Genomic DNA, 10,995 nt, shown 5'->3' on the forward strand with positions numbered 1-10,995 from the left:
TGTTAGAGTCGTGAATAAAGAATTGCATTTTAATGGCGTCTAACGATCAGGCCTCTGCAATACAACGGATGGTTACAATTGGACATCTGACATTTGTGCCATCTTTTCATGTCTGTTTACGTTGTGATCACTCTGAATGACGATAAAATTAATCTAAAGAAAATTTATGCTGACATGGTGGTGGAAAACTGGGATCCAATAGAATTAATTAATAAATAGAATATGTGCTTGGTTAGCATAAAAATCTAGCAAGCCAAAAGCATCCCAATTTCTTAACTTCAGCTTCAAACTTTCACTTTTCCAGTTTTCAGTTCTAACCATGACAACACCGACACTAAGTTGTTGACAATCGTCACACCGGTAAATTCCACTGTGTGCCTGGGTCAAGACTTATAATAAGCTGTCTGACTGACCCCCCCCCATAGTGATGTCAAAATCAATCATGAATTGACCTGGCATACCAAATTAAGATTAATGACACAAATTATACAATAATCTTTACAATATTGTGCACAAATGACATCTGAGTAGGGGTCTGGTGACACAATCATCGAACCCATTACCGGTTCTTATGTCAACAGTCGGATTCTCATTTGTCTCAGAAACAGCAAATGTATGAATAACAAGGCTGTTTGGTCGACATTAAGCTCTCACAGTGCAGTTAAACAGGGAGAATGCTGTTCAACCCAAGAGACCATTTTCAAGTTAGCATTGATTAGAGTAGACTAAGGGTTTTAATGCCATCATTTTGTGAAAAATGATATGATTTGTAATACTCACAAGATTACCATGAGGTAAAAGCATGACCATGATTTCGCCATTTTCTTTAAATGATGCTGTCATTGTGAAATTCTGTATTGTCACTTCCTGTAAAGTGAACATCACTGTTTATTTTCAACTTCAGTTTTAAGGGCCATTTAAAATGAACTATTTACAGCCTTTTTACAGAAACCAAGGCGTCAGTAGCTCAGTGCTTATAGGGACTTATAGGGTTAAAGACCAAAATATAGAACCAGAGAGAGTGCAAACCAATTTCCCATTCAGTGTGTGTATATATATACTATATACACATAAACGCATTTTAGATCTCTTGTTTGATCTAGAATACAATTTGGACACACTGGATTAAATGCATGAGACATTCTGAGCCACACTCCATGCCAGTAGGTGGCGGAAATTCAGCAATTTATTTGCCAACCGCCATGAAACTTTAAAGAAGAAGAAGAACATCCCTTATTTGACATTTGGACCCAGAACCATAACCAACAGGTAACAGGATGTCTTCACAACAAGTGCTTTGGTTATTTAAAAATGAATACAATTGATCAATTTATGATTCACTGGTTATGCATTCATTGATAATGTGAAACATTTCTACATCAAACGTAATTTATCTTCAATCACTTTTGTTAGCAGGTTAGTATGCTTTGCTAACAACTCCACAGAGCCATGAGGCCTGCCTGCCATACTTTTACCAGTGAACAATTTTAAGGCCAGGTTTTGACTTGCTTCAGAGAACATGCACATTTAAGTAATGGTACTTTTGCATTGTAAAAGGTTTAAAATGCTACCCTCTTTTTTAAAAATGCACTACAGAGATTTGGTCGAGAAATTTAAAAATTGCAGAATTGAAACAATTCTATGCTATTTTCTGAACTGAATACACGTACTTTACTCGAAGAACAGAGCTTAAAGGCTGCCAGGAGAGTTATGGTTTCTCTGTTGCGGACCCACCACCATAACGTCTTTTGTATCATTTCTTCACACAGTGTTCCAGGGATCACATTTTCCACTGAGGAAAGTTTGTGTCTAGAGTTATGAACATATATGACAGAATCTCTACACTTCTCCAACTTTATATTTCTCTACCAAAACTACAGTGTGCATATTTGAGGAAAAGGCCCATTATTGAAGTGATTACTGGTTAACATCACCAGAGTGTTGTTGTGTAACCTGCAGACTGGAGCAGTCAGATGTGGTTTTAAACCTGGTTCTGGTGCTGATTAGCAGGTTTATTCTTCACACATTAAAAGACAGAAAACAATGAGAATTCCTGATGCTAAAAACTAAAACTTTGTTACCTTCAAATACAAATTAAAGAGTTTTAGATGACTTTTAGATAGATGATTTCATTCACTTCTTTAAATAATTGACCTTTGTATCAATTATTCACTTCTCATTTCTCATACTTTTCCATGACATTCCGTCATGTTGACATGAATAATAAGGGAAATTAATATATAGACGGGAGGACAAAAGTTCTTATGCAACACATTGTTAGAAAACTGTGGTCAGGGTTTCTTTTAGAATTTGCAGCTTTAAACTGTGACTTAATATTCACCGTTGTTGCTCTTTCAAATTCAACTTCTCAAAAGACTTCCCCTTTAAAATACACCAAACTTTCCTTTTTCTTTGCGTGCTCATGGTTATTTAATGTTCTTTCAACATCCTCCTAACTTCTTCTGATTGTCCCCTTTCATTTCTCTGAAGTTTCGTGATGTTGCTTCTCTGCTCTGCCCAAATATTCTGAAGGACTAAAAATGAAATAGCTTCAAAATGAATAAAATAGTGACTTTTTTTATCCTTAGAATACATGAAGAGATGACTCTGATGTTCAGAATGTTGATTCATAGGTTACACCCTAAACATCCATCCTAATGAGATCCTAATTAAATTTAGATTTAAATAAGAGGTGACTATTAAAGAAAAAAGTCTGCTCCAATGTTTTTGGACTGTAGTTTAATTAGTTTAATGATTTCAACATTATTCTGTATTTTGCATTCTGAAGGCAGATACAATTAAGCAAAATAAAATGTTGAATATATTTAAATATCAGACAAAACAAATGAGAACGTTCTTAATTTGACACTTGTAATTTCTGCACTTCTGATGATTTTTTTAAGCCCCATAATAATCACATTCATCTTTGTTCCAATGAAAAGTTCCTCCAGTGACAGTTTTTAATTTTGTTTTTTAAATCAGCTAATGTTTGTGTTGCACTGGACTTGTATGGACAGACAGAGAACTACATTTGTAGTCCATTGGTGTATCTATGTTTTTCATAGTCACAAAGTGTTTTGTTCACAACAAATAAATCAAATTTCAAGTGTTGACAGTTGGGTCTGTGTCCAAACAATACATTGCTCATGTAAAGCCAAGCTGCGGTTACATTGTTATGTTTATTTTGGGGTCATTTTGACTCACAAATGTATTCATAAAAAAAACACTTTTGTCCTTTTATACATTTCACTTTCATCAAACCCTGTCCATTTAGCCTCATCCTCATGCTCCACCCTTTATAACTTAAAGGGTTCATTGTGGAGGTTCACTGTACTGTGGTTAGTTACCTATAAAGTTATTAATCATCTCATAAGGTCCTTTAGTAATCATGAGGCCAGACTACAACTGTCAGACTGCTGCTATTAGTTATGTCTCAGCGGTGTGTAATGAGCTATGTAAAACAATGTCTGGACGAGGGGGCGGTGGAGCTCATGCTCCTCTTTGAAAATGCCCCGCTCATTTCCTGTCTCCTTCTTGCCTGTCTCTTCAGGAGTTTTTTTTCCTCTCCAGCCTGTGAGCTCCATTTCTCTGTGCTGCTCCCGCCTCCAGTGCCTGTTTCAGAACTCCTCGCAGATCGGACCCATCAGGGCACAGCTACTCTGGTAAAGTTAAGACTTTGTTTTGACAGCTGCACCGTAAATCAGAGCGTCTGAAAAGTAGAGTGAGAGCGAGTGAGGGACCGAAAGAGATGGTGTCAAACCAGTCGCAGGGTCTGACGCTAGCTGTGGCCTCAGGCGTCGGCTCTGAAACCACTAATGCAACTTTGACGAGCGCTGGGTGGTACCACTAATACCGCAGCGGGTGGAACATGAAACCATTCCACAGAAATCAAAGCACAATAAAATACAAACCAACGTCTGATTCTCAGAAATTAGAAACACCAGCAAACATTACTGTATTTACCGTCAAAGAGATAGTGTGTGGGTGAAACTGTGCTGTGGAAGCCATTTAGTTCCCTGCTGTATCATTTTTCTATCGCCCTTGAGAAAACCAAACAAGAGAGAAATCTACAAGATTCACACATACATGCCCTTGTCTTATTTATAAACCAGCCATCACAAGACATAATGCAACACGTCCGCAGCCGCGGTCCCGACGTCTGCTCCGAATTCTGTGATTTGAACGTCAGCAGGAATTAAAATCATTCTAAAACGAACGTGGTGTCAGTAAAACAACATAGTCAAAGCAACACGAAACTTTCCATTTATGGCAAAATAGACATGTTCAGGTTAGATGAGCAGGCTGAAAAGCTTTATTTGTTGATGTTTGAAGGGCCGTGGGAGAAGTTTAGAGAAGCCAATGAGAGGTAAACTATGAGAGGGGAAAAAAGCCCGATGATGAGGTATCACTATTAGATCATTCAGCCCTTCACAGGGTACAAATGGGGAAAAACAGGGTGATGGAGGTTCTCTTGCATAACTTCTGAGTGTGCATCAACATCTGGAAAATATAACTATTGCGACATTGGAAAAACTTCCCGATATTATGAATCAGATCAAATACTGCAAGTGTTAATGCTTTCAGAACATCCCAGCTCCCCACCCTAAAACAAGGTTTGCCTAAGTTTCATTTTGTGTCTCAAGATGTTACTGTGATGACAAGTGATGGACTACGTGGCCGATGTGAGCCTCTGAGAGGCAAACAAGACGACTCCAGCTTGTTTCACAGAATGGCTAGTGACAGTTGGGTGACTTGCAGAGAGTTGAGTGACCACGAACTCGTCTCCTCCAGATCCTTAAAAGGAGAACTTCAGAAGACTCGTGGAAAAAAGAAATAATAATGGGAGCTATGTTTTTTTTTTTTTCTTTTCAAATGTCACTCTTTGAATCCTCATTCAAGCAGCGAGGAGGCTTCTTCATGATGTAAAACACACTTGCATATCGCTCATAACCTGCGTGCTGCAAACCGTTCCCTCACACCACTGCATGTCAAAACAGACAGAAAACAGTCTCTTTAAACATGACCTGTTGTTTGTAAAGATAGTTTGGGGCTATTTTTTTTACTGAATAGGACAGCAGAGAGAGAGAGGAAATGTTAGCAGGAGAGAGTGGGGGAAAACCATACACAAAAATGCAGCAAAGGGCAGAGGTCAGATTCAAAACCACAGCTGCTGCCCACACACACAGACACACACGCGCGTGTGTGTACAGCAGATCTAGAGAAAGCACTTATTTAAACTATTTATATAACTTTGAATCCCAGCCTTCTCCCACTTTAATAAGAGCCACAAGATTGAAATGTTTGTTTGCACTATCAAGTTGTTTTTGATTCAGTATACATAAAATGTGGTGCGTGTACGTGAATTCATCACCGTTTGAAAATGTTTAATATGGAGCCCTCTGCTGGAGGAGAAGCAGAAGTGTTCTGAATGTTAGGAAATCAAATGGACAGCTTTTAGCCTTTATAATCTAGTGACACACAGGCTGATCTGAGGTGTCTGTACTTGACCTGAGTGTTTCCACGTATTCTCCTACTTTAAGGACAATTTGTCTGACAGTTTATTGGAGTATAAGTCTATTACAAGTAAAACAAAAAATAAAAATTTCCTTCACAATTGTGCCTGCAAGAATGAATCTCCCTTACATTTTGACAGTCAGAAACTTTTCATTTTGAGGTTTTTAAAAAAAAATTTGATAGGAATGTGTAACCTAGATAATGTTTTCCGTGCATATCTCTTGCATTTTCCTCCTATTAAATCACTCATAAATGACCTTTCAGTGACGAGACTCGTACATGAGCAGGTATAGATGGAGAAAAACAGTCTCCCTGGCTCATTCTGAAATGTTTCTCCATATAGGCGCGAGACGACAGAGATCTGCCTCGATCAATCTCCGCTCTGCTCTGAGAGAACACCTGTCACACATTCATCACCTCACAGAGAAATGGACAGAGGTTTCCACTGTTAATCCTGATCCTTTTCCTTTCCATTCTCTTACATTTTTTCTCATCTCAATCATCCTGTCGTCTTCTGTCAGCCCGTGCCTCTGTCTCGTCCCATCGTCTCGCTCTCTGTACCATCACGGCCCCCCTCCATTAGACCCTGGAGAGGTTTCAACTTTAATTTTGGCCGGCGACCGGGGAAGGGAGACACGGCCAATTGGAGCAACTGAAGTGATACATGTCAGTCTCCATGGCGACAGGCTGCATGTTCTGCATGCTGATATCCAATCATATGCAGTGAAGTGACAGAGCTGTGACAGTGGTCTGCTGAGGAATGGGAGGTTTATTCCTCGGACTCTTACAGCATTTTCTCAGACTTTAACGAACTGCTGCTGCACAGATCAGGAGCGCTTTCAGGTCGAACATAATTTCTGATTTCTGATAAAGCATACAGAGGTTTGTTTGACTTAAAACTGTTTCTTTGCAGTGATCTATGCAGATGCACGTCTCAACTGCTGGACTGATTAAGCTGACATTTTAAAAAGACTGTACGGATTCTGCGTCTTTATTGATTTCCTGATGTGTCCAAATGTGACAGATCTCATTACAGGGCTGTCGATTCACCTTGTTTCCATAAGAATCCAACTCTGAATAATGACTCTTTTTTTTTTTTTTTTTGTATCATGTTTTGTTAATGCAAATCTCTATAAACAGAATCTCTGATTGATGGGAACTCGGGCGTCACATGTTAAATGAAGCTCCAACGTACGTTCAGTCAGGAAGACTATGACTCCAGTGTGAAAATAATGATGAATCTTGACATATTTGAAGAGTAAAACTGTCTTGTAAGGAGTCCAGGGTTTAACTGTGCAACACTGTCACTGATTGTATAATATATATTATTATATGGTCTTCCAGGCCTCATCGAAAAACTGTTTGGGTTATGTGTTTGCATGAGTGTGTGTGTATGTGTGTCTGTCTGTGTGTGTGTGTTGAAGAGCAAGAGACTATTCATCCACTCAAAAGCATTACTAAATCAAAAGAATAGGGCTCCTGCCTTGTGGATGACGGGTGAAGCTGAGCTCCCATCATGGTGTTACAGTAATGAAGCATTTTCAGCGAGGCGGCGGCAGCAGCAGCAGCATCAGGGGGGCGGTGGAGCTCCAGGGATCACATTAAAAACTCTCTGTTCCCTGTCACACTTGGCACCCTGTTTACCATTCCTCGTTATTGGAGAAAGAAAAGCGAGGTTGTTTTTTTTTTTTCTCTCCCTGCGTCTTGAATCCGAAAAAAGACAACTACCTTAAGCTTTTATAAACACCTCTGTTTATAAGGGAACAGAACAAATGAATCTTATTTGACTGGTCAACTGCTGAGTCAAATTTTGCAGTCTTGTTATTGATTTAGAATCGAACATGACTCTGTCTACATGGCTTACCATCTTGTTTGATCATTCTGATTAGTCAGAGAAGTAGTTGATCCTCTGTGAGCTACTCTTCACAGGGTACAAGTTTTAGATAAGTCGATGTTATACACACGTGAGCAGTGATTATTAGAGGCTTGAGTTTGTGGGTGTATCTGTTGGTGAGAAAGACAAAAAAAAAAGCGAGAAAAAGAAGTCATAAACAAGCAAAATTGAGCTCCAGAAATGGAAGCCAGAAGCCAAAGGTGGTACTAAATCTATTACACCCTGCCGTTGCCATGGTAGCAACACATTTTGAATCAATTCCTTCCCCACCAACCACATTTTAGTCCTCTTATTTGTTATGAAGAGGCGATCCCACAGTGCCAGTTGGGGAAATCTGTGTTAGCGTTTTTTTTTTTTTTGACAGATGTCAGTTTCTGACAGATGAGACCAGAGAATAAAACCCCTCCTTGCTCGTGCGCTGAAAACATTCATCATTGTAATGCCAGAGTCGATTACAGATGATGCAAAGACAGCATCATTTATGTTATGCTCTGATACCTTGTGCCAAATCGACGCCTTTTTTTTTAATTATTTTTTTTAAATTAAAGTTGAACAAATGTTTTTGAGTGTGGAGGCAGTCAGTTGATCTTTTGAGAAGATGCACTCTTTCTTTGTCTCTGAAAGTGACTTCAAGCGGGAAACAATGTGATCAAAAGCTCATGATTCACTCGCTAATCCTATGAGGCAGAAAACATCAACCTGAAGAAAAGTCATGCATTTCCATTATCCTCCCTCTATCATATAGTCTGCTGCCAATCAGCTTTTGGATATTCATGTTTTTATAACCTGACCCCTGTTACACCACATCAAGGCCTGTAAGATCCATTTAGGGCCCAAAATAGACCAAATAAACCTTTATATTATATTATATTGTAGTTTATAGAAGTCCAAATAACAGAATATATTTTATTTTCCTGAAATGTGCAATATTTTGAATTCTTTGACAATGTTTACTTGAGGACTCTCATGAATCCCCGCCAGTCGATTGAGACCCTCCTGGAGGTGGAATTTACATAATGTATCTTTAAAGGCTGAATGTGTGACTTATTGATCCAGTAGACGTTGCCCCTGAGCACCAGCATGAAACCAAGTCAGTCTTATGTTGGGTCTGTTTGATTTGATTCTACATCCAAACATACTTCCATTATAGTGGTACAAAGATTCCTTTGTCGGCTTAGCTCACTTCAAGGCATGGCGTCTTTGAATTTAACCCATCTACCACTCCTTTGTCATCTTAGATTTCTGTATCTTTGATAGTCTTGTGTTACTTCTAACAGCAGGTGAATCAAGTGAGCATCTGTGACAACAATCAGCAAGATGTTATTTTTTCCTGTTTGATTGTCCTGACAGTCCGCAAGCGACACATTGTGAAACAGCAGGACGCAGCTCACAGTTTTTAGCCCGATGACCTGCTGGGTTTTTTTTGTTACCCCAACTGCTCATTTTTATTTTCCTATCTGCTGCTGCTGTATAGACATGGACGAGGACAGAAGTAGGAGGGGCTCATCAAAGCTCTGGTACTTGAGTTTTTTTTTTTTTTTTTACTCTACAGAGCTTGTTAGCTCGTTTCAGAAAGTGGATGGGGTTTTTTTTTCCGGCTCACTGTGTTATTCAGTGTTGAGCCTCTGAGTGTTGTGATTTGAGTCAACAGCTCATTAATCCAAAGCAGAAGCGTCATGTTTGTCTGTTGACGAGGGCAAACTGAAAGTAAGCAACGTAGTACATATTACGTTTCGACTTCTCAAGCGTATTCAAATACTTGTTGCATGTCATGATCTTTAGCTGCAAAAAGACATAACTAAATATGTTAACATTTCAACATGACATTTAGAAAACCCATATAGTCTTTATAATGAAGCTGTAAACACATTAAAATATACATTTTTGAATGCTGATTTAAGTACATTTTTTTTCTTCTTCAGGTTCTCAGTCCAAAGACATACTAGGTTATCTGAGGTCAAATTGACCCGACATTTGAAAAGTGTGAATATGAGAGTGAGGATGATTATCTATCTTTGTGTCAGTGTCCTGTCCACATGTCTCTGGCTGAATGTCAGCTATGATTAGCTCCAGCTTCATGTGCCCTTCTAAGGATATTTGGTACAGCTTTTCCCATCTGTGTACAGCTGTTTGATTTATTGTAAAAACATACTGTTCAATATGTCTTTGGACCACCTTTTCACTGAGTGAGAATCTCTGATGTCATTTCTGTGGTAGCGTTATTTAATGTTGACGTGGTCGTGCTTCCATTACATTTGTTAGTTGAACCGTGTTCGTAATAAATTGTTTATTCTTTTAAAGGCGGCCACTGCACATGTTTCAGGAATGCTGTTTGCTTCTCCCTGTGACGAAGAAAATGATTCATCGAGATGAGAGGATTGGTTCATTTAAGTGGCCCTTGTGACATTTAAAAGCTTTATACTTTTGAGATCAAAACAAAGCTTTCTTCAGACACACCTTCGTCTCTCCCCTTCCCGCCTGTCTCTATACTTCCCCTGCCTCTCTCGTCCATATGGGTTTGACAGCAGGAGATGAGTGATATACATCAAAACAGTTGATTAAATAAGAATACATCTTTTTAGGCCATATAAAGTTGTTTCTTTGGTTTAGAAAGGCTGTTGGTTCGCCTTCAGTTATTCTCTTGCAGTGAAATGTTATTATGCCTCTCGTCTTGACACAGCTTCCCTGAGTGTGAGCAAGGCTTTCGTCTTCCCCCATAGAGTGGCAGGGCGAACGGTTTGAGAGGGAGAGGTTCACTTGAAAAAACATGTGAGCCTCTAACTTAAAAAAAACAAAATAAGTTGAAGGAAGTCCCTTCCCATCTATGTAAACACAGACCAGACACAAAACACCAAACAAATCCGGAGGGAGTTTGACTTCACTTCTTTTTAGGAAGTCTCTTGCCCACAGTATGTTTTGTTTACGTAGGCTATATTTTGTTTAAATAAGAATTGTAAACTAGTAAAGCTAAGAAAGTATAGTACACTGAGACATTGACTCTATAGTCTAACTTTTTAAATTTACTTCTGCAGGATTCTGTCTTTGTGGATCGATAAGTACAGACACTTGAAAAGCTCAAGTGTCATTCAAAAACACAACATACTGTTAGCACAAATGCTGAACTTCCTTTCCACAATTACCACACATTATCTCAAACAAAAATGATATTAAATGGATGCTAATGTACTGTAGAAACTAGGAATAAAAATAGACTCACACCGTCTCTAGAGAAACTGTTTTTCAAAAGCAGCTTGGCATGTATCGGCACAGCACCTCATCACCCGGCTGTCACTCCCTGCTGGACAGGGGCTTGGCCTTCAGAAGTGTTACATCCTCTGAGACGGGGGGGGGGGGGGAGAGACGTAAGACAACCTCCCTTTAAAACCTTTCTCCTCCTCACCTCTCTTTTTATTCTCCTTTTTTCTGTCAGACTGATTAATCTCGTCCTGCTTTAAAAAAAGCAGAAAATCCAGCTTCATCAAGCAGAACAGTCTTAGACGCGGTAGATTTCTTTTAGAATATCAGCTGAAAATATCGTAATTAGCATGCATTAGCATAGATTAGCATAGGCAAGGTCAGAGGTTATT

The 10,995-nt window shown here is 39.1% G+C and overlaps 1 long non-coding RNA gene across 1 annotated transcript in view; it reads left to right on the top strand.

Annotated features, from left to right (window-relative positions):
• Nucleotides 1–3,573: 3,573 nt before the first annotated feature.
• LOC306840102 overlaps nucleotides 3,574–10,995 on the top strand; it is an 83,096-nt gene continuing 75,674 nt past the window's right edge. Inside the window, exon 1 of the long non-coding RNA XR_013781289.1 lies at nucleotides 3,574–3,662. This is a non-coding gene — a long non-coding RNA (uncharacterized lncRNA). The remainder of the gene's footprint in view (nucleotides 3,663–10,995) is intronic.

The sequence above is a fragment of the Symphodus melops genome (assembly GCF_947650265.1).
Source record: "Symphodus melops genome assembly, chromosome: 19".
Lineage (NCBI taxonomy): Eukaryota > Metazoa > Chordata > Actinopteri > Labriformes > Labridae > Symphodus > Symphodus melops.